Source organism: Adiantum capillus-veneris, chromosome 13, assembly GCF_014529385.1.
Source record: "Adiantum capillus-veneris isolate H3 chromosome 13, ASM1452938v2, whole genome shotgun sequence".
NCBI lineage: Eukaryota > Viridiplantae > Streptophyta > Polypodiopsida > Polypodiales > Pteridaceae > Adiantum > Adiantum capillus-veneris.
The window spans coordinates 53,765,926-53,790,398 of record NC_140943.1 but is presented as its reverse complement, the minus strand read 5'-3'; the positions used below and the strand labels follow the sequence as shown (position 1 = coordinate 53,790,398).

The following is a 24,473-nucleotide window of genomic DNA, read 5'->3' as shown; positions in this document are numbered from 1 at the left end:
AATGAAGAAGGGCGTCCTTTGACAGACCCTCTTTCAACGATGGTGTCGAACTTGGAAGAGATAAAGAAAGGGCACAAGCACATCTTGGGGAGACAGATCCACCTGTGTGAAAGAGGCCAGTGGTGCTCCTACCAGATGAGCATGAACAAATTGTTAATATCATGTCTCAGGGGGCTACACTAGCCAGCCAAGGAGAGAGCGTTCTCTCGCTACAGGAGAATTTGGTAGATAAAGAAGCAGAAGTAGTTGTTTTATTGCAAAAAATTGCTAGATAAGAAGCGCTATATGGTCCCCTCTCTCCCTTGCCCGAGGAGACAGGACCAAGTCACGAGGTAGATATTCAAGAAACGATGGATATGCTTGAGGAATCATTCAACACAGATCTTGAAGAAGCAGTGGATATCACAATTTCTTAAAGACATTGTAGACTGTAGTTGGAAATTTTAATGAAAAATTACCCCACCCTTTATGGCAATGAATTCATTTTGGAGTTGCTAATTGATGACTTTGTTGAGAATTTGGTTTGTAGATGTCATTTTGTTTAGGATGTGTTAATGTTATTTTATTTGTATCACATCATGTCCCCAATACTTATGTTTATGTGAACTCTCCTCAATACTTGAAAAAAACTTAATGGAGAAGACTTATACATTGTCAAAAGGTGTGCATGTTTCTCTTAATTCAAAAAAGTGAGATATATAGCTCAATAGTGAGCTACTGTGAGATAGAGTAGATACATTATCATGAAAAGATGTTTACATTTTTCCAACTATCACAGGCACTAGGTCATCAGCCTCTTCATTGTCTGAAAATTCTAAAGCCACTACTCACTCCATCTCATTATCACTTGTTGACCGCTGGGTCAACAACACAACATAACTCAAGTTTCGTACCAAAGTCTTATCGTTTGAGAGTTATGAAATGCTGCGGATTATGGCTATAAACATCATTTGTAATGAGTAGTTATTCTAGTTTCAGAAGCGGGGGTGCAATGGCACTTCCAAATTGTAAATACAAAGCCATTTGACCCTTTCAACCCCATTTTTGGTTAAACCTAAGGTAGCCTTAGCATATAAGGTACCTAGGTCATTTTGTAAAGAAGACTTTTATCATAATCAAAACTTTAGCACTGCCGTCTACTGTGTGTGAGAGAGAAAGAGAGTGAGCTTGAGCTTCATCCTCTCACTACGCCCGGCTCGCTCAACACATTGGAGATCCGACTGCACCATTGTTGTAGGCTTGAGGAGAGCTACGCGACGACGCCAAGCATTCCACGCAAGACAAAGCGCACAGGCCGACGCATCTACGAGCTATTTGTGGCCGTAAGTGTATCAAACGATGTCTGTTTTCTGCGTGCTAGTAGTCTATAGAATCGTGGCGACATAAGCTACGCATAGGGACCCATAAATTTCAGCTTCGGACACTTTCAAAATTCGGCTCTGTCATCCTACGCGTTTTCCACAGATGGGTTTAGAGTGAGGGTTTTGAGTGTAGAAGCTTAGGGACAGGTGTATCCTAGTGAGGAGATGGTGTTCCTTCAGTTTCCTACGAATCTGGCATGATTAGGTGAGTTACCTTCCGTATGTGTGTATGTGGCTAGGTGGTGTAGTTGAGGGTAGTGAGGTTCTTGATTGTGGTATAGTTGGCTTTCCAGAGTGTTGTATGTGTAGGATGGTCTCAGCATGACAAGCTTAAGAGATTTCCTCCGTGTGCCTATCGTGTCATCTGTGTCCTCGATTGACATTATGTTGATCTAGGTAGTGTTTGCATGCACTTCATGGGTGTGTGAGTCGCTCCCCGTCCAACATTGGCGCCGCTGCCGGGGACACAAGGACCTAAGTAGGTTTCCTACTAACACTCGTGTGATGGTTGCTTGATTTAGTTTTGGCTAAAGAAATCATTTTTCTTAAGTGGATCCGGAGAGGATATTCCGTGATCAAGTGGATAGCCAGGAAGCGTGTGTCTTGCCGAGGGTCTGCGACTAGATAGGTTTAGTTAGGATCTGTGGATTAGAGTAGTTGTTGGTGGTCGAGTGATTTGTGAGGTGATAAAAGCGTTTACTAGTCCGTGTGTGGCAGTGAAGCGTTTTTCTACTCATAGATGCAAAACCCCATAGATTTGTAGGAGTAGATTTAGGTAAGTGATCCGATTCTGATCTAGAGCTATTCATCATTGAATTGTTTGCTAAAGTGCTTGATTGTATTTGAAATCACGGAAAAGTGTGCTTTTGAAGGTAAAAATGCATTAAACAATTAGCTTTTGTGGATATTTTTGTATGACTGACTGATGTTGTGCATATAAAAGAGCATTTGCAAGGGTTCTGTGAAGAAAACATGCAATTCTGTAAATATAGACATCCTACGCGTAGGATGTCTCAAGGGGGTTCTGGAGACCAAATTTGAAAATTTTGACTGCACCAGTGGGTTCAGAGGGTAGGTTTTACCCTAGTAACATATTGACTTGGGTGTTTTTCCCTATTTTTGTTGACCAAAAGCCAAAAGGCGAAGTCAGAAAACGTAAAATTTCAGAAAAGTCTTAAATTGAGTGATTTTTGCATGTTTTTGCAATTGTGAAGCATACTTGCACTTGCTGAGAGCATAAGGAAGCATCAGGGACACTTCAGTCTCAAAAAATCAGCAGTAGACATCCTACGCGTAGGATGTCTACAGGGTGATCTGGGCACTTTTTTGAAAATCTGAGGTTACCAGTGTGTTTAGAAGGTAGGTTTTACCCTATTTTCACTTGGAAAGTGAAAATTTGACCAAATTTTGATAGATCAAAGATAAAAGACGAGAATTGCCAGACATCCTACCCAAATTGTGCCCAAGGCATAATTTTTGAGACCAAACCATAGGGTGACTTCATGTGCATGTTATACATGATGTTTTGAGTGCATGTGATAAATTTCATCTCATTTGGGTCAGTGAAAGGGAAGATTGAGTGGACTTTAGCACTTTTGACTGAAAAAGGCAAGAATAGCTAGTTTTGGGGATCTTTTGACATCCAAACTCAAATCTAAGCATAGCATTGGGTTACTGACATCAAGGGGAAGCTGTGGGACAAGTCTAGGGTCAAATAGGCCAAAAAGACATCCTACACGTAGGATGTCTTTTGTGTGATTTTGGACTCTAAAAAAGATTCTGAGCATACTAGAGTGATCAGCACCTTAAGGAGAGTCCGTGGTTCAAATTTGGGGCAATTCTGAGCAGTTAGACATCCTATGCGTAGGATGTCTAAGGCATGATTCTGAAACCAAAATTCTACTGTGACCATACCATGCTGTCATATAGCCTTAGATAAGCCTCCTAGGCAAATTTGGTCCAATTTGGAGTTGATTTGACTTAGGGAATTCATCAGAACAGACATCAGGCTTTTGGAACAGATTCTTGAGCATTTGACCAACATATAAGTGTCAGAATCAAAAAGTAAAAATAGCTGTGAGTTAAGCACATCAAGGGGAAGCTGCAGTGCAACTTTGAGCTGAAACAGAGAAAAAAGACATCCTACGCGTAGGATGTCTCCAGCTTGATTTAGGACTCCAAACCAACCTATGAGCACACGACTGTGATCAGCACATCAAGGAGAAGCTGGGGTGAAAATTTCAAGTCATTATGAGCAAAAAGACATCCTACGCATAGGATGTCTCAAGGCCGTTTTTAAATCCAAATAAAATTCTGAGCATACCATTGTGTTGCTCGACTTAAGGGGAGTCTCTGGACCAGATTTTGTTAAATTCTGAGCAAAAAGACATCCTACGTGTAGGATGTCTCTAGGCCATTTTTAGGGTCCAATTGTACTTTTGACCATACAGAAGTGTTCACAGTGTCACAGAGATCCCAAATCTTTTTTCAAAATTGAATTTGGACTCATTTTGACCATTCTAAAATGCATTTCACTGTTTTGGCCATAACTTTCACAAATGGTATCGGATTGGAAAAGTTTTTATATCAAAACATAGCCTGAGAGCGGCAACCATTTAGTTCAACTTTGAAAAAAACATCGTTTGAGGCCTCAAAATTCATCCGGAAGTCAAGGGTGTCTGAAAGCGACAATTTGCAAGAATTGTGACGAAACGGTTGCGGTTTTGGACATAGTTTCGACTTTTCCCTAACCAAAGCACTTGAACACAGTGGACTAAGTCTACTTGAACCAAGCAAAAGCTCTTAAGCCCAGAAATCATGTCTACCCTAGATTCAAACGCAGCTTACACAAGCTTGGAGATCCCGACGATAGAGGAATATCCTCCCACAATGGATCTTCCAAACTTGCAATTGATAAAGACCCATCTTGTTGAGAGAGTTTGGATGATTGGTCATGAGAGTGAAGGACTATATAGATACATTGACGACAATGAGGTCAATCTTTATAAGTGCTCAGATCCATACCTAGAAGAGATAACGGATTACAAGCTCTTATATGTCTACACACACTGAGTCGACTGTCAATGGAGATCTATAGTTGTCGACAAGTATGGACGAGAATACAGAGTTGTAGAAAGCACAAATTCACAGACTGTACTAGAAAGAGGTGGATATTTGGTCAATGAAGGACCACAAATGCCTCCACCAAACACGAGAATTCCTATAGGAGTTCCAAGAAGAGAGCCACCAGGATTCCCTTCAAGAGCGATAACGAGAGAAGGATTGGGAGAGTCTCTGTTTAGACTTGTAGACAATCGACGAGTTAGACCATCCCAAGTCCAGAAATGGATAAACAGAAAATACTCCGGAGATGAAGATCCGAGAGATCACATAACGGCTTTTAGAAGAGTGATTAGAGCAGAGGAAGTTTCAGATTTTGCGACACAGTTTGCGGGATTTGGATTGACTCTAGAAGATGATGCATGGTTCGACTCGGTGGAAAAATGGGATTTTGAGACCCTAGATGAGCTGTTTGAGGAGTTTATTGAAGAATTCTCGCCAAAAGGCATTGCTCACAACACGGTCTCGCAAATCCATAGATTCAAACAGAAAGAGAATGAATCAGTACACAAAGCATCATTACGGCTCAAGAGATATGTTAAGCTCTGTCCGAGAGCGGAATTACCTACGCAAGCACGACTGATGCTGATCTTTATCCAGGGAATGAGACATACGGGCCTTCAAAAGGATCTGCATACGATGATGCTAAATGAGTTGATCAAAGAAGCTCTTTATCTAGTGGATAACTATGAGGCATACAAAGAAACAGACTTAAAGAGTCAAGGAGATGACACATCCTCTCAGCACGGAGGATGATGCTAAATGAGTTGATCAAAGAAGCTCTTTATCTAGTGGATAACTATGAGGCATACAAAGAAACAGACTTAAAGAGTCAAGGAGATGACACATCCTCTCAGCACAGTGTTTCACAGATAAGTGAGTCCATTGCCAAGCCAACGGCACCTATTGATCAAGAAAAGCTTATTGACGACTTGGTCAAGAGGTTGATTCCTCTTGTAAGGTCTGATTCGGGAGAGCCGAAGTGGTGTGAAATTGAGAGAAAATGGACAAACCATACGGGGGAAGAGTGCTATTATAGCATGGAAAATGCTAGGGAGAGGTATGTACAACCTGTTCCAGAAGCACCTACTCCACCTAGATACATTACGGGGAATGTGCCAAGACCAGTAGGAGTTTTAAGGCCACAGCTTGTCTTAGGACAACAACCTCTGCTGCCAGGTGCTAGAATGCAGGTAGACATGAGATACATGCCAATGATGGAAGCATCAAATAAACCAACGCGAGTACCAGCTACAATGTGGTATAGCAACCAAAGTGCGTACTACCCTTCGGAGCAACAAAATGTGAGAGAAACACATGGAGTGGTGAGGCCGGTACAACCTCCACCTCCTGGGTTTCAATCAAAAGAAAGAAGGTATGAAATGGATGAAAGGACATTGCGATTCATTGCAAATAGCGGCTTATCTAGGTCAAATCTTGCTTATAGCCAAGAGGAAATGCTAAAAGAATCTCCTCCACCAGAGACACATTGTCACAAAAGTCGTGACAACCACTTGGTCAAACAATGTCCTCATACAGAGATCACTAAAGTAAATGCCTATTGTCTTGAGTGTGGCATCACTCACTTGATCCCCGATTGCCCGAAAAAACCAAACCAAATCAAGAAAATCACGACAAATGTATCAGGGATTCTTCAGCTCCCTAGTAGCTCAGAAAATGAAAATGTCGTACAAGTCAAGTGGTTACGAGAGCACAAGCTCAAAAGAAAGCTGATGAGAATCCAGAGACAAAGAACACGGAAAGTGACATGAGCTAGTCCAAAGACAGATGATGGACCAAAGAGAGACGCATCTAGTCAGAAAACCAAGAGCAAACGAAATAGTTGAAAAGCTAGAAAGAGTAGGATGAAAGCACGCAGGGAACGAGAGAAAAAATCCCTAGCTGAGAAGCTTACGGAAGCTGAGGAGAAGATAAAACAACATGAGGAAAAGGAGGCACCTTCTCTTACACAGATGGTTAAACCTCAAGAAGAACCATCCACGAATGAGAAAACGAGAAATGCTAGTTCAGGAGGATCTATGTTGGCAGACAAGGTTAATGAGACATTAGATGCCCTCTTAAAAGCCTATGATGCGAGGCTCAAAAACAACCAAACCCAAGAACACAGGTGGATGACATATCCCTATACGGAACTAGAAAAGCAAAGGTTTGAAATGTGCAAGAAAATGATTCAAACAACCCAAGCTTTACTAGAACCACCAGTTGCGAAACCTTAGGATGTGATCCGTGTCATGCCTACACAAGTAATCCCACCAAACCAGGAACTAAAAGATCCAGATTCTAGTCATGAGCACAGACCAAACTTCAAAGACCCAGCATTAGAACCAAGGATAGTACTGAATACCATGAATAACTCTTCCGAGGGATTTCACCAAGCTATACCTGAGGATTGTAAAGAGATAGCTGGTCTTGACGAATTGTGGAAACAAGTTAGAGAGGCCAATGAAGCCGATGACCTAAGAAGACGAGTAGACAAGACTGGTGATGAACGAGGAGTGTTTCTACCACCAATAGAGGAATTTGAGACTGGATCTCAAATGAATCTAGACGTGCAATCTTATTGGGGCGAGAAAGGATCTGTACAATCTATGGATAGTCAACCCCATTCGCTAAGAACACTACCGTCCTACATGGGAGAGTACGAGACCAAGTCAGATGTGGTTGCAGTCCCATCACAGAGACTGTCTCCCAACAAAGCCATCGATTCAAAGGGGCTAGTAGATATTCTATCTACCCCGGTCACCTGTACAATAATGTTAGCCGAGTTGCTCAGAATAAGACCAAACATGTGGGCTAATGTGGGTAAATGTCTAGAGAAATTTGGTGTAAAAACCCCAATGACTCAAATCGAGGAAGGCATCAAAGAGCTTGAAATGCCTCAACTAAATACTAGGCTAGTGCCATTAAACAAGGTAGGCGAGTATTACGAGGGAGAAGATGGAAACACCACCCTTCCTTTGGAATTCAATGGTGTAAAAACCATGGCAATCCTTGACAGTGGAGCTAGTGTGGCCATTGCAACCAAAGAGGTTTGGAAAAAATGGGGAAAACCTGCCTTGATATCCACACGAATGACCCTGCAGCTTGTAGACGGACACAAGGAAAAGCCCCTAGGACTGCTAGCAAAAGTACTTGTTACTTCTTGTGGCATTGAATATGAACACACTTTTGCTGTTGTTGACTTTGGCACGAAGAACAACTATGACATCATTCTGGGAAGACCATTCATGCGACAATTGAAAATGGTCCAAGATTGGGGTTATGACCATATATACCTGAGACATATGGAGACCGTAACAAAGATAAACTTGAGGGACCATAGCTATAGGGATGTGACGAGAACACCGGTTGAGGAGATTGATTCTGCCACAGTGGCAAGATCAGAACTTCCAGCTTGGTTAGGGAAGCCTAAAGAACTATGGATGTGTGGAGCTTCACAATGTGGTAGCTTGAAACGTGAGGAATGTATCCTAGAGCAGGTTATAGAGGATAATGACTATATCCCAGAACCATTTCCTGAAGAAGAGTTAGAGCCTTTTGGATGGGAACACATCTTGGCTACTCTGGATGTGTGCACCGTGGAGGATGCTCCCACAACAAAGTTTTGTGATGAAAATGGCTATGATGTCGTTCCTTATTTTGCAGTGAGTGTAATCCAGGAAAACGAAGAGAACCAAACATCAAAAAGCTTTCGACATAAGAAGCAAACAAAGAAATGTGGAGAATCAAAAGATGAAGAAGACGACGAGTTCTATGACTCTGTAGAACACTTCGAACTTCAAGCATATCAACGACCCGGGAATCAATGTCATCGCTCCACGAATAAAGTGCATCAAAAGTGGATTCCAAAGTCCTCGGTGAAGACACAACCACCACAAGCATCCTCATACATGGCTCAGGATGCAAAGACTCAGATAGGAGGAATACGACCAGAGCAACGAGCTAAAAATGCTCTAATCAATGGGCTAGAAAAGTCCTCCAAGAAACTACCACCCACGAGCAAACAGACAATAACTTTCCACTACCAGCCAAAAAATAAAGGGAAAGTACAAGAAGTCAACCTTGCTGAGGATAGTAGCGATAGTGATGAATCTTATGACATCCTCTATCATCAACTCAAACCATCACTATCACCAACCCCTTCAGCAACAACCATGACAGGTCAAAAGAACAGGACAACAAGTCAAAGCCAAAAAGCTCGACAAATCTGGATACCAAAAATCCAGATCGGCCAAAAACAGATATGGATCAAGAAAACAAAGATCTCTAATGACAAATCACAAGATCCAACACCAAAACAGAAACAAGGAAAGCATGCACGAACGGGAAAGAATATCACAAAGTCGCAAGCTTTCACAACTCAGGTTTGGGCTCCAAAGAAGTTGATTCAAGCACAAAAAAGTCAGGAATTCATTTGGATTCCAAAACAACCACAATCTCAACTTTCAAAACCTAAATCCCATCCCCAACCAAGCATACAAGGGTTGAATCAAAGACCACTGTCAACTCACACAATAAAAAGGTGGATCCCAAAGAAGTCTCTTCAAACACAAACGAAGCACGGGCAAGTATGGGTTCCCAAACGAGAGCCAGCAACAAAACAGCCAATAATCGCAAAGAAATGGGTCCCAAAGCATAACAACAAAACTACTGTCACTGCATCGCCTCTTGAATTCTTACAATTCTTCCTACGATTACAATACAGTTAGAAGAGAACAAGTCACTTCAATCAAGCAACGATACAGGAGCTTCAAAGACCATTACATTGCTTAGAATAGGAAGCCTCGCCAACAAATGCCAATAAGCAAATTGCTTATACCCACATCTTGCACAGCATAAATCTTTTCCATGCATTGACTGTGTATGCATAATAGGGCTACATTACAAGGCCTGCATAGGCACAACTTTTAATTGCCCAAGCACAACACATACCCTTTGCGATACCCTGTCGTAAAGGATGACTCCAAATAGGAAGGGGGGAGGCATTCTGAATGCGGACCTAACATTATGACTATTAGAGGGCAATGTTTTGTGAGATGCATTGAATTTTTGCATTTTATTGTGATAATTTTTTGACAAAATTTAGAGTATATGCCCTCATAATAGTGTTATAGAGGAGTATGGGGACAAAATCCATATATGAGCCCCTAGGGACATGTGTATAGTGTACATAGAATTTAGATTTCTATTTGAATGATTTTTCTTTTGTTAAGTTTTTTTAAAGATTTTCTTTGTTATTATTAAGAAAAAAAAAATCCATAATCCACATGAAGAAAAGACTGACAAGAGGCGTGAGCACTACAAAGAGAAGAAGGTACAGGAAAACGATGAAACTTCACAAAGTATGTCTTAGCAGCCACTACAACATCCGAAGAACTTGTCACAAAGCAGTGTCAACATGCAACTGACAAGTCATACAAGTCAGAGTCGAGTAGCTACGCCACAAAATGAGTGAGGTGTTAGTCCTAAAGATTCAAGTAATATTCTCTATGGTCTAAGCGTCTTAGCTATTCTAGGTACTGCTCAAGCTGGAAGAGTTGAGCATGTTTACGTTGTGTCGCTCATGCTGGTATAGGTGAGAAAAAGAGTCGAAGTCTAAGTACTTAAGTCTGGTGAAGTGAAGGAGAAGGTCTAAAAGACACTCACGTACTGAGCACTGTGAGATACGAGTGGAGAAACTTCTACATCGAAAACCCTTCTTGGAAAGGTGGAAGGTATTGAGACATCTTTTGATGTCACATGTGCTACATTTACTCCTCGAAACACCCATCAACTCCTTCTTTCACATTGCATGCTTTTGTTGACAAATTTCTCATATGCATATAGAGTGTCCCATAATTGGCACTTGCATTAGGCCCTCTTTCCGTGTTTCACCCAAGCACTCACCTTTCATGAACATGTATTTCACATTCAACTGCTCAACTCCAATAAGAGCGTATACCAAAGGCATTATTTTTCCCACCGGATTTTTTCCCTTTGGTCATCCAGGTTTTAGACCCTAATCTAAAGACACCTATCACCATCCTCTTGTACATATTCCTTCTACATCAACAATAAGGAAATGCTACTCAAATCAATTGACAAATGAATTGGAGCACCAATTTCAGATCATAGCATACTTTTACTCAATGGCGAGTCAAAGAATGGCATACAATGACACAGATGCAGACAACACTAACAACATGATTGCACAGGAACAAAGAAGTCCCCAATGACAAAGAGTAGACATAAGGTTAATCAGGGGATCTCAAAAGATTGTCCTTGATAATGCGCATCGAATGCTCGGCAGAGTTTTGAACCTCAAATTAGAATAAATAAGTCCTGGATTCGGCCTGACAGACAGACTTTGCATTGGAGTGCAAATTGGCCTAAAGAAGTTAAGGGTTTAGCCATACAATTTCTACAAAATCCTTACAAAGTTGTCATTGGCTCACAAGATTTGCTGGAGCAAGTGATGGATGGAACTTTCTCTCTCCAGGATGATAAGAGTCAAGTTAAACGACATTGGGTTCTTTTTGAGTTTAGATCTGGCAGTAGACCTATAATGACAAAAACAGATGCTGTAGCTCGGAGCGTGGATGTGAAAGAAATAAAGTTCATCATCAATTATGATTTTCCTGAATCATGTGAAGACTATGTACATCGGATTGGACGAACAAGACAAGCTACTGCAAAGGCTATAGTCTATACTTTCTTTCCAACAACAAAACGACAGCAAAGACCACATTGCCATCGACAATCATGTCATGTCGGGGACGACATGAACGCGGAAGGGGGGGAATGTTGACCGCTGGGTCAACAACACAACATAACTCAAGTTGCGTACCAAAGTCTTATCTTTTGAGAGTTATGAAATGTTGCAGATTATGGCTATAAACATCATTTGTAATGAGTAGTTATTCTAGTTTCAGAAGCCGGGGTGCAATGGCACTTCTAGATTGTAAATACAAAGCCATTTGACCCTTTCAACCCCATTTTTGGTTAGACCTAAGGTAGCCTTAGTATATAAGGTACCTAGGTCATTTTGTAAAGAAGACTTTTATCATAATCAAAACTTTAGCGCTGCCGTCTACTGTGTGTGAGAGAGAAAGAGAGTGAGCGTGAGCTTCATCCTCTTGCTACGCCCGGCTCGCTCAACACATTGGAGATCCAACTGCACCATTGTTGTAGGCTCGAGGAGAGCTACGCGACGACGCCAAGCATTCCACGCGAGACGAAGCGCACACATCGACGCATCTACGAGCTATTTGTGGCCGTAAGTGTATCAAACGATGTCTGTTTTCTGCGTGCTAGTAGTCTATAGAATCGTGGCGACATAAGCTACGCATAGGGACTCATAAATTTCAGTTTCGGGCACTTTAAAAATTCAGCTCTGTCATCCTCCGCGTTTTCCGCAGATGGGTTTAGAGTGAGGGTTTTGAGTGTAGAAGCTTAGGGACAGGTGTATCCTAGTGAGGAGATGGTGTTCCTTAAGTTTCCTACGAATCTGGCATGATTAGGTGAGTTTCCTTCCATATGTGTGTATGTGGCTAGGTGGTGTAGTTGAGGGTAGTGAGGTTCTTGATTGTGGTATAGTTGGCCTTCCAGAGTGTTGTATGTGTAGGATGGTCTCAGCCTGGCAAGCTTAAGAGATTTCCTCCGTGTGCCTATCGTGTCATCTGTGTCCTCGATTGACATTATGTTGATCTAGGTAGTGATAGCGGGAAAAAGAGCAGTGCAATCGGGTGGCCTCTGTACTCGTGCACACTCCACAAACCACGCCTCATGCAAACAAGCAAAGAACAAAACAAAGGGGGCACCACCCTAAATTAAGAGGTTTAGGGACCTCACACATAGTGCACATAGGCAAGTGAGACTTCTGGCATTATGATGGCATCAAAACATATGGCAAAACACATAGAAACGAAGCTTAGGGACCTTATGTAGCATATATATACACAAGACATCAGCTTAACAATACAACGACATCTGATCATACATAACAAGGATATAGAGAAGCAAGCCAAGGATGGCATAATCCCTTGTCAAAAACAATCAACCCAGCAAGTAGGTATGATCCTACTAGCAACACATCAATACCTTAGAGAATGATGGCGAGGATGGTGGCCATGGAGCATGAGAGAAGACTCCTTATTTAGGTTTTAGGGCTAGTAATGTAGCATACTAGAGGGAGAGAGAGAGAGGGAGAGAGAGTAGAGCTCCATCCATAGCTCCTTGTTGTGAGCAATGTCGTCATAACTTCATTGCTTGGTGAAGTGGGTGAAGTGTTGGTTTTGAGTGAGAGAAGGCCTCCTTATATAGGTTTCTGAGAGGGTTTAGGATTAGGGATAAACATGCTTAAATCCGCTGATTGGGGTTACTTTTTGCTTAGGGTGGTCAACAGATTGAGGTCACCTGATATGTCACCATCAAGATATTCTCTAGAGTGATGTGAGAGGGGAGGGTAAATGCTGATTTTTCTGATTGTGACACATGGGGATAAGGCCTTGACCAGCATTTAATGAGCAGGTAAGGTGGCTGTTGAAACTGGAGGTTCTGCACATGTCAGGGGGGGACCTGCGGGGGGGAGGTGGCAGATGGGTCCTCCTGAATATCAAATTCTCAAAAAATCCTCAACCATGGCTTCTTTTGACATGTGTTCTTTGAAAAAATCAGCTTGTCTCTTTTCAACTCAAAAGTCTTTATCCCTGTTGACTCACCTTTACCATAAGATTTTCCCCTTTTCTCCTCCTGTAACTGCATTGTTGATGCCTAATCACTGCTTCTAGTAACAGTGATCTGTTACCTACCAAATACTTATGGTGCAGTAAAAAATATTTACCATGGGTAAAAAAAGTTACTGTAGGTAAAAAGTGATTTGTATTTACCATGTAGGTGAAAAATATTTACTGTAGGTAAAAAATATTTATTGTGGTAAAAAATATTTACTATCGGTTAAAAAGTGAAAACGGAGTATGCTGTGCTGTGAGTCCACACGAACATCCTCGTGTAAACACTAGAAATTCACACCTAGAATGGGCTATTCTGTAAGATATAGGTTGTAGGCATGCATAAGAGCTCTTTCCCACTTATCTTCTGTCCATGGCACTTTTTACTCTTTGGTGCTTGTGAAGTAGATTTTTCTTCTCTTTTGAGATCCCTTGGACTAGAGTATCCTCATCTCCCCAACAACTGACTATGCCTTTATTGCATCTTCAGAAGGGGTCCTAAAAACCATGCATCATATAGCCCTCCCCCTTAAGCTAGAGGTATTTGATGCCTCTAGCTGTAGGTTGTGCTACAATAGGGTTCTCTTGAATACTTACCCACCTGGTACCAATTGAATTTTCCATGTTACTGCTTTCGTGGCTGATGCACCTTGTTTAGTCCTATCTGATGAATAATTGTATCCATCCATGACTAACAACTGGTCTCCTAGACCCTTGAAAGCCATACCCCATCCATTGTCAATATCCGCTTTCACTGGTAGCATTCTCTTTTTTTTTTTTGTATCCTTTTTTTTTTTTTTTTTGAAACGACTATGTACATGATTGTTACCTTAGTTGGAGCTCGAATATGATGAGCTCTCCTCTGAACCATCCTTAGCATTGATTTCACCAGCATATGGCTGTGAAAGACGACATTGGTAGGCCTTCAATCGCCAACCATTTACCGGGGTCTGATGTACCTTACCATCTAGGTCACATAGTTGGTAACTACCATTTGAGAACCTCTGTATCACTACAAAAGGGCCTTCCCACTTAAGCAAGAACTTACCATCCTTCCTGCGATCAAAGCGATTGTCGTATGTGAGCACTAAAGAACCTTCCTTGATACCTTTCTTAACAAGGTTGCGATTGAACTTCTTTCGTTTCTTCTCTGCCTGGGCTGCATAGTATGTCACTGTTGACTCTCGATCTAGCCCTAACCTCTCCAAATCGATGATTCTTCCTTCCACCTGCTTCTCTTGACTATCCTCTTGATGTGCTTTTAGAACTCGGAGGCTCGCTAGCTCCACTTCTATAGGCAATAGTGCCTCTTGCCCGTAAACCAAGTGAAAAGGTGTATACCCCAAGGATGTTCTGTAGGCCCAAAGTGCTGCATCTAGGTGTTTTTCCCATGCCTTAGGATGTAAATGCACTTGCTTAGTGATGATTTTACATATAAGACCATTTACCTTTTCCACAAGACCATTGCACTGAGGGTAGTATGGTGTAGAGTGCCTGCGCTTGATTTTTAACTTGCTCATCAATTGCCCGACTAAATCAGCTCGAAATTCCGGTCGCCTATCCGAGAGAATCTCCAAAGGTGTGCCAAAACGGCAACAAAGGCATTCAAATATGAAATCACTCACGTCCTTGGCTGTGATGCGCTTTGTGGGACGAGCTTCTGCCCATCTGGTCATGTACTCCATCCCCATAATGATGTATTCCTTCCCTGATTGAGTGCAAGGTAGTGGCCCTATTGCATCTATCCCCCATTTTTCAAATGGCCCATAGGTTTTGATTGGATGCTGATTTTCATGGGTAAGACGCCTTGGTCCAGCTTTTTGGCAAACCTCACATGTGCGGCACCAATGTTGTACATCTCGATGGAGGCTTGGCCACGTGAACCCTGCTTGTAAAATCTTTCTGCTAGTAATCTCTTATGCAAAGTGGCCACCACACACACCTTCATGACAACTAAACAAAATATCCTTTATCTCTTGGGATGCAGGAACTCTCCTTAAGACAGCATCTTTCCCTCTACAATACAAGTCCTCATTCACTAAGCTATAGCTGGTAGCCTTTTTTGCCAACCACCTACGTTCACTGCTACTCATACCAGAGGGTGCTTCACAATGCTCAAGAAAGTAAAGTAAATCATGCAGCTCCTTCTTTCCCTGGTATAAAGGACTTTTCACAAGGATAGCACCTACTATGAGAGTTTGTAGTTCTTCACCTGCTAAGGCATCGGCTTCTCGATTTTGATCTCTAGGTACAAAGTGCACTCGAACTTCTTTAAAACCCTTCAACAAGGCCTTTGCTTCCCTCATCTTAACAGACAATTTGTCATTTTCACAGGCCCATACACCAACCATTTGCTTAACAATCAACATGGAGTCACCAAAAACATTTAGCTTTGTGATGCCCTGAGAAAGACAACATTGAAACCCTAAAACAAGGGCATGGTACTCTGCCTCATTGTTAGAATGAACCTCTTTTAGATGAAACCCTTTTGCAAAGATGTTCTCCTTCTCTGGACCTAATATTACTATGCCTGCTGATGCCTTGTCTTTGGTCCTCTTGGAAGCCCCATCAAAATACAGACTGTGTGCTCCCAGTAGAACTTCAGGCTCCGGGATAGGCGGTACCTTACTAGGTGCCTCTTTCTTGGCCTTCTCATAACACCTTTGTGTGAGGACATCTGCCAAACAAGCACGGGTGGAATCCTCTACTTGTAGTGTGTAGTCAAACTCTTGAAGCTGCACCACCCACTTTGCTATTCTTTGAGACAATTCCATGTGTTGAAGGGCATATGGAAAAACCTCCTCAGTTGTGATCACCACAAATTGTCTCGGAAGTAAGTAAGCCCGAAACTTCTCCACTGTAAACTTAAGAGCTAGCACCAATTGCTCAGTTGCGCTGAAACCCTTTTCAGCAGCTGTCACCACTCTACTAGAGAAGTAGACTGGTCTCATGAGAGATGTCTTTGGGTCTTTTTGCATCAAGACAGCTCCTAGAGCTTCTGGACCTACACTAGGATTTACATAGAATAATTCACCCCATGTGGGTTGTAGGACGACAGGCAATGAGCTCAAAATGGTTTTAACTTCTTGAAAGCACCTTTCACCCTCCTCACTCCATGTCAATGTAGTGTGTTTAGTGAGCTGCTGCAAAGGATAGATTGCCTGAGAAAGGAGATGTATGAATCGTCCCATGTAGCGAACCTTTTGAATGAAGGAGACTAGTTGCTTCACGTTTGAAGGAGTAGGTAAAGCTAACAATGTCTTTACCTTTTCAGGGTCAGCCTCAATACCATCTTGAGACACAACATGGCCTAGTAGAGTGACCTTGCTCTCACCTATGTGGCACTTGTATTTATTCAATTGCCCACCCAATTGGGCCAGACGGGTGAAACCTTCATCAACCTTGGACAGATGTACTTCCCTAGAGCTGTAAATGCAAAAATCATCAATGAAGACTCATATGGACTTACCAAAGTAAGGTTGAAACACCAAGTTCATAAACCTCTGGAAAGTAGCTGGGGCATTAGTTAAACCAAAAGGCATAACTCTATAAGCAAAACACCCCCAAGGTGTTATGAAGGTAGTCTTTCTTTGGTCTTCATCTGCAATTCTGATTTGGAAGTAGCCTGAGTACCCATCACACACTGTGTACCTTTCATGACAAGCCACTTCATTTAGTATTTCATCTTGAAAAGGCAAAGGAAAATGGTCCCTTTTTGTGGCTGCGTTTAGAGGCTTGTAATCCACACATACCCTCCACTTCCCATTTTTCTTTGGTGCTACCACAACTGGAGACACCCACTCAGAATCTTCCACTGGGTAGATAAATCCTACCTTGAGTAGTCTTTTTACTTCTTTTAAGAGTGCATCTTGTTGCACTAGCCCTAATCTCCTTAGCCTTTGCACCACTGGTTTGGCACCTTCCTTTAATTGGATATGGTGTTGGGTTACCGTCACTCCTTTAATGTGCTCGTAATCAGTTATAAAGAGGCCAGCATGCTTCTTTAGTACCTGCAAATAGGGTTCTCTCTCTTCTTCTAGTAGGTCCTTAGCTAGCATCTCCTCTAAGCCTGTGGCTTCTTCCTTGTTTAGAGAGTCTTGACCACCTTCTCCTTCTGGGTTTCGCAGTATTATACCCATGACTTCCAAAGAGCTAGCATCCTCCTCAGATGACTCATCCTCAGATGAAGAGCAGCTGCTTGTGCTCTATTCATCCATAGAAGTCTCCATCTCTAGGTCTTGTTGTCTACCCTGCTTCATGTCATACACAATTTTTTGTTGCTTGCCACCTACCTTATGATTTGGTCGCAACTCAAGGGAACCTGTCTCCCAATCTTGCCTAGCTTTCATATCCATAAGCCAAGGTCTTCCAAGGATTAGCGGATAGCCCTCCCCCTTAGTTGGGATCACATAAGCATCAATTGAGATTGCCACACCAAAAGCTGAAACCTTCACTCCATTAACCTTTCCCACACAAGCCACCCTTACATTATTTGCCATCTTAGCTTGTAAGGAAGTTTTCTCGTTTACTTCCAAATCCAACCTGTGCATTAATTTCTCTGTCATAACACAAATCTCGGCTCCACCATCTACGTACACATTGGAGACTCGCTGACTCTTAATCTCTGCATCAATGACTGGCACGATATCCTTCATGCCTCTTGCTCTAGTAGACCCAACTGACTTTGCCTTAGCCCTCCTGGTGCTGATCATCTTAGACCAGGTTCTACGCATCTTTGGGGAAAGGTGGAGGAGTTGCTGCCATGAAATCTTTGGTCCTTGCTTACTCACATCTGCTACCAGGTCGTAAGGTATGGATCCTACCCCAAGTGGAAAGTCTTCTACTCCTATGTGCCTCCTTGATCTACTCTTCCTTTTCTTGTCTCCTATCACTTGGGAGGAACCCTCATTCCCTTTATCCGGCTCTGAAGCTTCCATTTCATCAGTTCTTTGTCTCCTAACTCTCTTTATTGGCATGGCAACAGCTTCCTCCATTTTTTCTTTCCCTTTATCCTTACCATTGTCAAGACTTATGACAGAGACAACCCTGTCCTCCCCTCCCGATGGTAGTGGAGGGATCTCTGTTGGTGCTTGTGGTGGTGGAGGAGGGGGTCTCAATATTTGGATTGGTGGAGCCACGTGTGCATTTTGTCCATTTAGTGGCCTAGCTCGAGGAGGAGTGACTTGCTGGCGAGGAGGCCGTCTTTGATTACCATTTCCTTGATAGCGTCGTGGATGGGGGCAATAATACATGCCGTGACCTACCTCTCCACAGTTGTAGCAAATGTACTCACGTGCTTGCCTTTGTCCTTCTTGTCTATTTCGTTCGTTTCCTAGCTGGGGAGCCCTTACACCTTGAACCAGATTGATGGACAAGCTCTCTAGTTGATTGGTGATTTGTTGAAGTAAATCTTGTTGAGAGGACTCTTGGTTTGTTGCTCCTGTCCTTGCTACTACCCTTGCCGTAGGTTGAGCTAGCAGTGGAGGCTCCATTCCCCCTTGTAGTTGAGCTTGCAATTTTAACTTCCTATCCTTCTCCCTTGCATAAGTCATAGCTTTATCAAAGGTATTTGGGAATTTACCTTTTACCTTTTCTCGAAGGATGGGGTAAAGCCCTGCCAGGAAACAGTCCTTCTTTAGGCATTCTGGCGCCCTTTCTCCTTCACCTAGTGATGCACACCATTTCTCCCACAGGTTGGAAAAATTTCCTTCATAGCTTCTATAGTCATTGGGTGATGTTTGGCGTAGCTCTAAGAGCTGTCTCCATATCTCCTCTGGAGGCTCATGGCGGCGAAATTCTTCGATGAAGGCCATCTTTAAGGACTCACAGTCTCTTCTTTCTTCAGGTGCCAAAGTTTGATACCATAATTTTGCACCTTCCCTCAAGACCAAAGGAAAGGCCCTTAACTTAGTAGCTTCGTCATCCCTTCCCGATATCAGAAAGGCCATTTCCAAATTATCCAAAAAGTCTGGAGCAACCTCCCCAGGCTTACCATAAAAATTAGGGAAGGCCATAAGTCAGAGAGTAAACAATTACACAAACAACTCCAATTTATTTTAAAATAGAGTATGGTAATTACAATTTGGAGCTTTAGCACAACTTAGCTCAAAATAGGATGAAGATCGACACATCAAAGGAATGGTAATAGTCTAGTAAGGGTAGAATGATAGGATGAGGAGAGCGCAAGATTTCCCCAAGTCTCTCGGCTCCAAACAACAGGGCTATTCTTTGCTGATAAAAGTTTTTTCTATCAATACAAATATTCACGCGGATATGACGCACAAAATGGAAAGGAAACATGCGGGGATCATCATTCTCATTATTGGCATCCATACTTACACACAAGAGCCTAGCTTAGTTGCACCACCTTGGGACCAATGAGCCTGATCAGCCACAGAAGGTCAGCACCTCGGATCACTTCGACTCTTCCTGATGCATCTGTGAAGACGTAAGGCGTGATGGCAACACTTTGTACAATGCTGAGCCTTTTAGCAAGCAACAATTGGATGCTATTACCATAATCAGCATGACGAATGAAAGTGACACCATTAATGTGCAGCACATCATCAACTAAGATAGTTTCCTTAGATTGAGATAATTTATTGAAAATTAGTAGCAAAGGTAGGGCAGGGAGGCTTTTCACCCGGTCTCCAAAGCACTTTGGACAATATCCAAAGTGATCTTCACGCGGAAAGGAGGTTGGCTTAGGATTGGTGGTGTCTGGATTCACAAAGTGCACTGGGAGCACTCGCAGACGGGCGGCAATCTTGTAGGCAAGCCTTCGTCTCTTTGCTTCAGGAGGATTTAGGGGTGAGAGTCGTGGTTGCAAGTTGGAGGTTGAAGTTGGTTGCTCACTAGCCTTTTTCTTGCCTGTAGTGGTCATGTAATCCCTTATTAATGAGATTAAGCCAAATGTTACCTTACGCTTGAGCACGCGCTACGGCCTTGGGCCACTTAGGTGTAGAGGTGATCTTCCTCCTCTTAGTCGGCTCCTCAGGAAAGAGAGGTCTGGTGATTCTTTCTCTTCCCTTAATGTGTGTCACAGTACCTTCGTGTATGTTGATGTAGAATATTTCAAGCTCCTGTGCGTTGGAGCTTTCTGGACCACTCATAGGTTGAGAGGAGAGGTATATCAAGATCTTCTTCTCACTCTCCTTCGTAGGCGACGATCACGAACAAGGCATGTAGAAGAACTTACTTCTTGAATTGCAATGACACTGCAACCTGGTAACAAGACCTCGATGAAAGCTTTTAAGGCCTGTAAAGCCTCCTCCTCTTCTGTTCTCCAATTTGCAAACTCCTCACGCCATTCGTCCATGTTGTAGATTGCACATCTTCATTGCTTGTGGACTAAAGGTCTGTGTAGCCATCCTCATTGGGGGCACCAAAATGATAGCGGGAAAAAGAGCAGTGCAATCGGGTGGCCTCTGTACTCGTGCACACTTCACAAACCACGCCTCATGCAAATAAGCAAAGAACAAAACAAAGGGGGCACCGCCCTAAATTAAGAGGTTTAGGGACCTCACACATAGTGCACATAGGCAAGTGAGAATTCTGGCATTATGATGGCATCAAAACATATGGCAAAACACATAGAAACGAAGCTTAGGGACCTTATGTAGCATATATATACACAAGACATCAGCTTAACAATACAACGGCATCTGATCATACATAACAAGGATATAGAGAAGCAAGCCAAGGATGGCATAATCCCTTGTCAAAAACAATCAACCCAGCAAGTAGGTATGATCCTACTAGCAACACATCAATACCTTAGAGAATGATGGCGAGGATGGTGGCCATGGAGCATGAGAGAAGACTCCTTATTTAGGTTTTAGGGCTAGTAATGTAGCATACTAGAGGGAGAGAGAGTAGAGCTCCATCCATAGCTCCTTGTTGTGAGCAATGTCGTCATAGCTTCATTGCTTGGTGAAGTGGGTGAAGTGTTGGTTTTGAGTGAGAGAAGGCCTCCTTATATAGGTTTCTGAGAGGGTTTAGGATTAGGGATAAACATGCTTAAATCCGCTGATTGGGGTTACTTTTTGCTTATGGTGGTCAACAGATTGAGGTCACCTGATATGTCACCATCAAGATATTCTCTAGAGTGATGTGAGAGGGGAGGGTAAAGGTTGATTTTTTTGATTGTGACACATGGGGATAAGGCCTTGACCAGCATTTAATGAGCAGGTAAGGTGGCTGTTGAAACTGGAGGTTCTGCACATGTCAGGGGGGGACCTGCGGGGGGGAGGTGGCAGCTCGGTCCTCCTGAATATCAAATTCTCAAAAAATCCTCAACCATGGCTTCTTTTGACATGTGTTCTTTGAAAAAAATCAGCATGTCTCTTTTCAACTCAAAAGTCTTTATCCCTGTTGACTCACCTTTACCATAAGATTTTCCCCTTTTCTCCTCCTGTAACTGCATTGTTGATGCCCAATCACTGCTTCTAGTAACAATGAACTCTTACCTACCAAATACTTATGGTGCAGTAAAAAATATTTACCATGGGTAAAAAAAGTTACTGTAGGTAAAAAGTGATTTGTATTTACCATGTAGGTGAAAAATATTTACTGTAGGTAAAAAATATTTACTGTGGTAAAAAATATTTACTGTCGGTAAAAAAGTGAAAACGGAGTATGCTGTGCTGTGAGTCCACACGAACATCCTCGTGTAAATTTCACTAGAAATTCACACCTAGAAAGGGCTATTCTGTAAGATATAGGTTGTAGGCATGCATAAGAGCTCGTTCCCACGTATCTTCTGTCCATGGTACTTTTTACTCTTTGGTGCTTGTGAAGTAGATTTTTCTTCTCTTTCGAGATCCCTTGGACTAGAGTATCCTCATCTCCCCAACAACTGACTGTGCCTTTATTGCATCTTCAGAAGGGGTCCTAAAAACCATGCATCAGGTAGTGTTTGCATGCACTTCATGGGTGTGTGAGTCGCTCCCCGTCCAACATCACTACACTTCTGTTCCGCCACCATTTCATGAGTCCGAAGCACTCCAAAGTGTACTTTGGTCGCCCGTGTGGCTATCTTCGTGGGTGCATGAATGGGACGCATGTTACAGAAGACGTAGACAAGGTTTGCAACACGAGCAAGACTTAAGCAATTTCTGCGCTTTGAGTGCACAAAGTCATAAGAATACCAATTGCGCTCACAACTCCTATTGGATGCCGTGACCAAAAGCACCCTGGTCAGCACATGTTGTAATTCAACTACGTCTCCTACATATTCTTTCCACCATATTGGGCCTGAAAACCTTTTTACGCTATTAATAACCCAGGGATCTCCGAAAGTTCCTTCCCTATTGGCATAATCCACCCTCACTGGAATGCATCCATGCCATCGTCACCTGGCAACAACTGCGAGCAGACGTTTCTAAAGTCTCTCATTACCTCTTTGTTGGAAGTTTGTCCATTCATCTGAAACTTTGGATCCAAGACAAATGCAGCGCCATGCAATGGTGTGTGCATTTGAGCCCATCGTTTCTCCACAAGTTGCACGATCTGTGTTCTTTCCCTTGCATTGTATTGGTTGTATTCTTTGGTTTGACACAGCACCTCATACATGATCCAATAAACCTTACCAATGAAAAACTTATCTGTGTCGACAACCCTTAGTAGTTCCACATAGGGCCTACTAACCCCAACAAGTTTGTCAATGTTCCGCCAAAAGAGAGGAGATTGCACCAAGGACACACATTTTTGAGCTACTTCATGGTAGCTTGGGTACTTGTTGAGCAAAGCCTCCCAACGGCGATCTGCAATAGTTTCTGTAAGAGCCACTTCCACTTCAATGAGATTATTCAAAACATAGTATGCTGTAGCGAATCATGTGGCACAAAAAATTTGAAGTGCTTTATTCGAAGACTTGGAGAAAAATAAAGCATATGTAAATTGATGTTCCCGTACTAAACTTGACTACGTGATTGGCGTAAATAAGGAACTGTTTTATGAATGATAATCTTCCCATATCCTTTAGGAGTAAATTTAGGGTGTGTGCTGCACATCCAAGCCATGTAATTTCTCAGTACTTTTTCATAATGGCTAAACCATCTCCTTTGTAGTTGGAAGCATTATCTATAACAATAGCTGTCACATTCTTCGATCCACCCAATCGAGCGATAGCTCGCTCATATACCTTTGTCAAGTAGAGAGATGTCTATCTTTCATTGAGGTATCAATGGCCTCCAAAAACATTGCACCTTTGGAACAAATTACCATGAAAGTAATCAATGCTCATTTCTGACAATTGGTCCATCCGTTGAGCGCTATGGTACAACCAAACACTAGAACAAATTCAAGCACCATTCGCTTAAGAATCACTTCTGTACTGCTCTTGACTTTTCCCACAAACTCTGTTTGCATTTTATTATAATCAAGATAGCTGAATCCTTTTTTTGCAGTTGACATTAGTGCATCTTTGAAATAGGATTTCTTACGACATTAAATGGGATTCCACAATCCATGAAGGCTTGTGTCCACTTTAGATGCAATTCGAGCATGTCCTATTGAGTGAATGCTGCATGTAGAGTCCCAGGCGTAGCGGCTCTGTTGTTGGATGTCCTGGGACTTGCATCCATCCCTCCCATGACACCATTTGGAAAATTGTAAGGACTTTGAGGTGTTTGGGTTGTTCCCATTGAAGGTCCTTGGCTAGCTCGCACGTCCTCTTGATCTACACTCACTTCTTCTATGTTGACAGATGACCCACCTGTCATACCCTTCTGTCTCTTAGGAAGAAGTCTTGCATGTTTGCATTTCTTTACATACCCTGAAAAATGGATGCATATTTCTTTAGGTGGTGCTCCACATTCTTTCACATTGGAGCTAGTGCCGAATAAATGTTCCTTGATGCAAGTTGTGTTTCCGTGCCACTTATGCCCATAATGTTTGGATTCCACTAATGAATTTGTTTTGCCTTTCTCTATTTCCTCCACATATGTCCACTCTTTTCCTTACACCATGCTTTCTGGCTTCAACAAAATATATGCTACAATCAATAGATACACTATGATTATAATTTTTCACCATAATCACGCAAATGAGAAAGATAAAAGGTTATAGATATGATTTGCTAAATTAAAATGATGAATGAATAGTGTTAAGATAATATTTTAGGGAAACTCACCAATGATGAATAGTGTTAAGATAATATTTTAGGGAAAATCACCAATGGATATGACATTCCTGGCTACTAGAGGTAAAGAGCGTTTGCTCAAGACAACCTAGATGAGCGATGGAGTCATCTCACATTCCA

At 42.4% G+C, this 24,473-nt stretch overlaps 1 pseudogene; it reads right to left on the bottom strand.

The window, feature by feature from the left end:
• Positions 1-827: 827 nt before the first annotated feature.
• LOC147444012 (uncharacterized) lies at positions 828-23,581 on the bottom strand (annotated as a pseudogene).
• Positions 23,582-24,473: the final 892 nt, after the last annotated feature.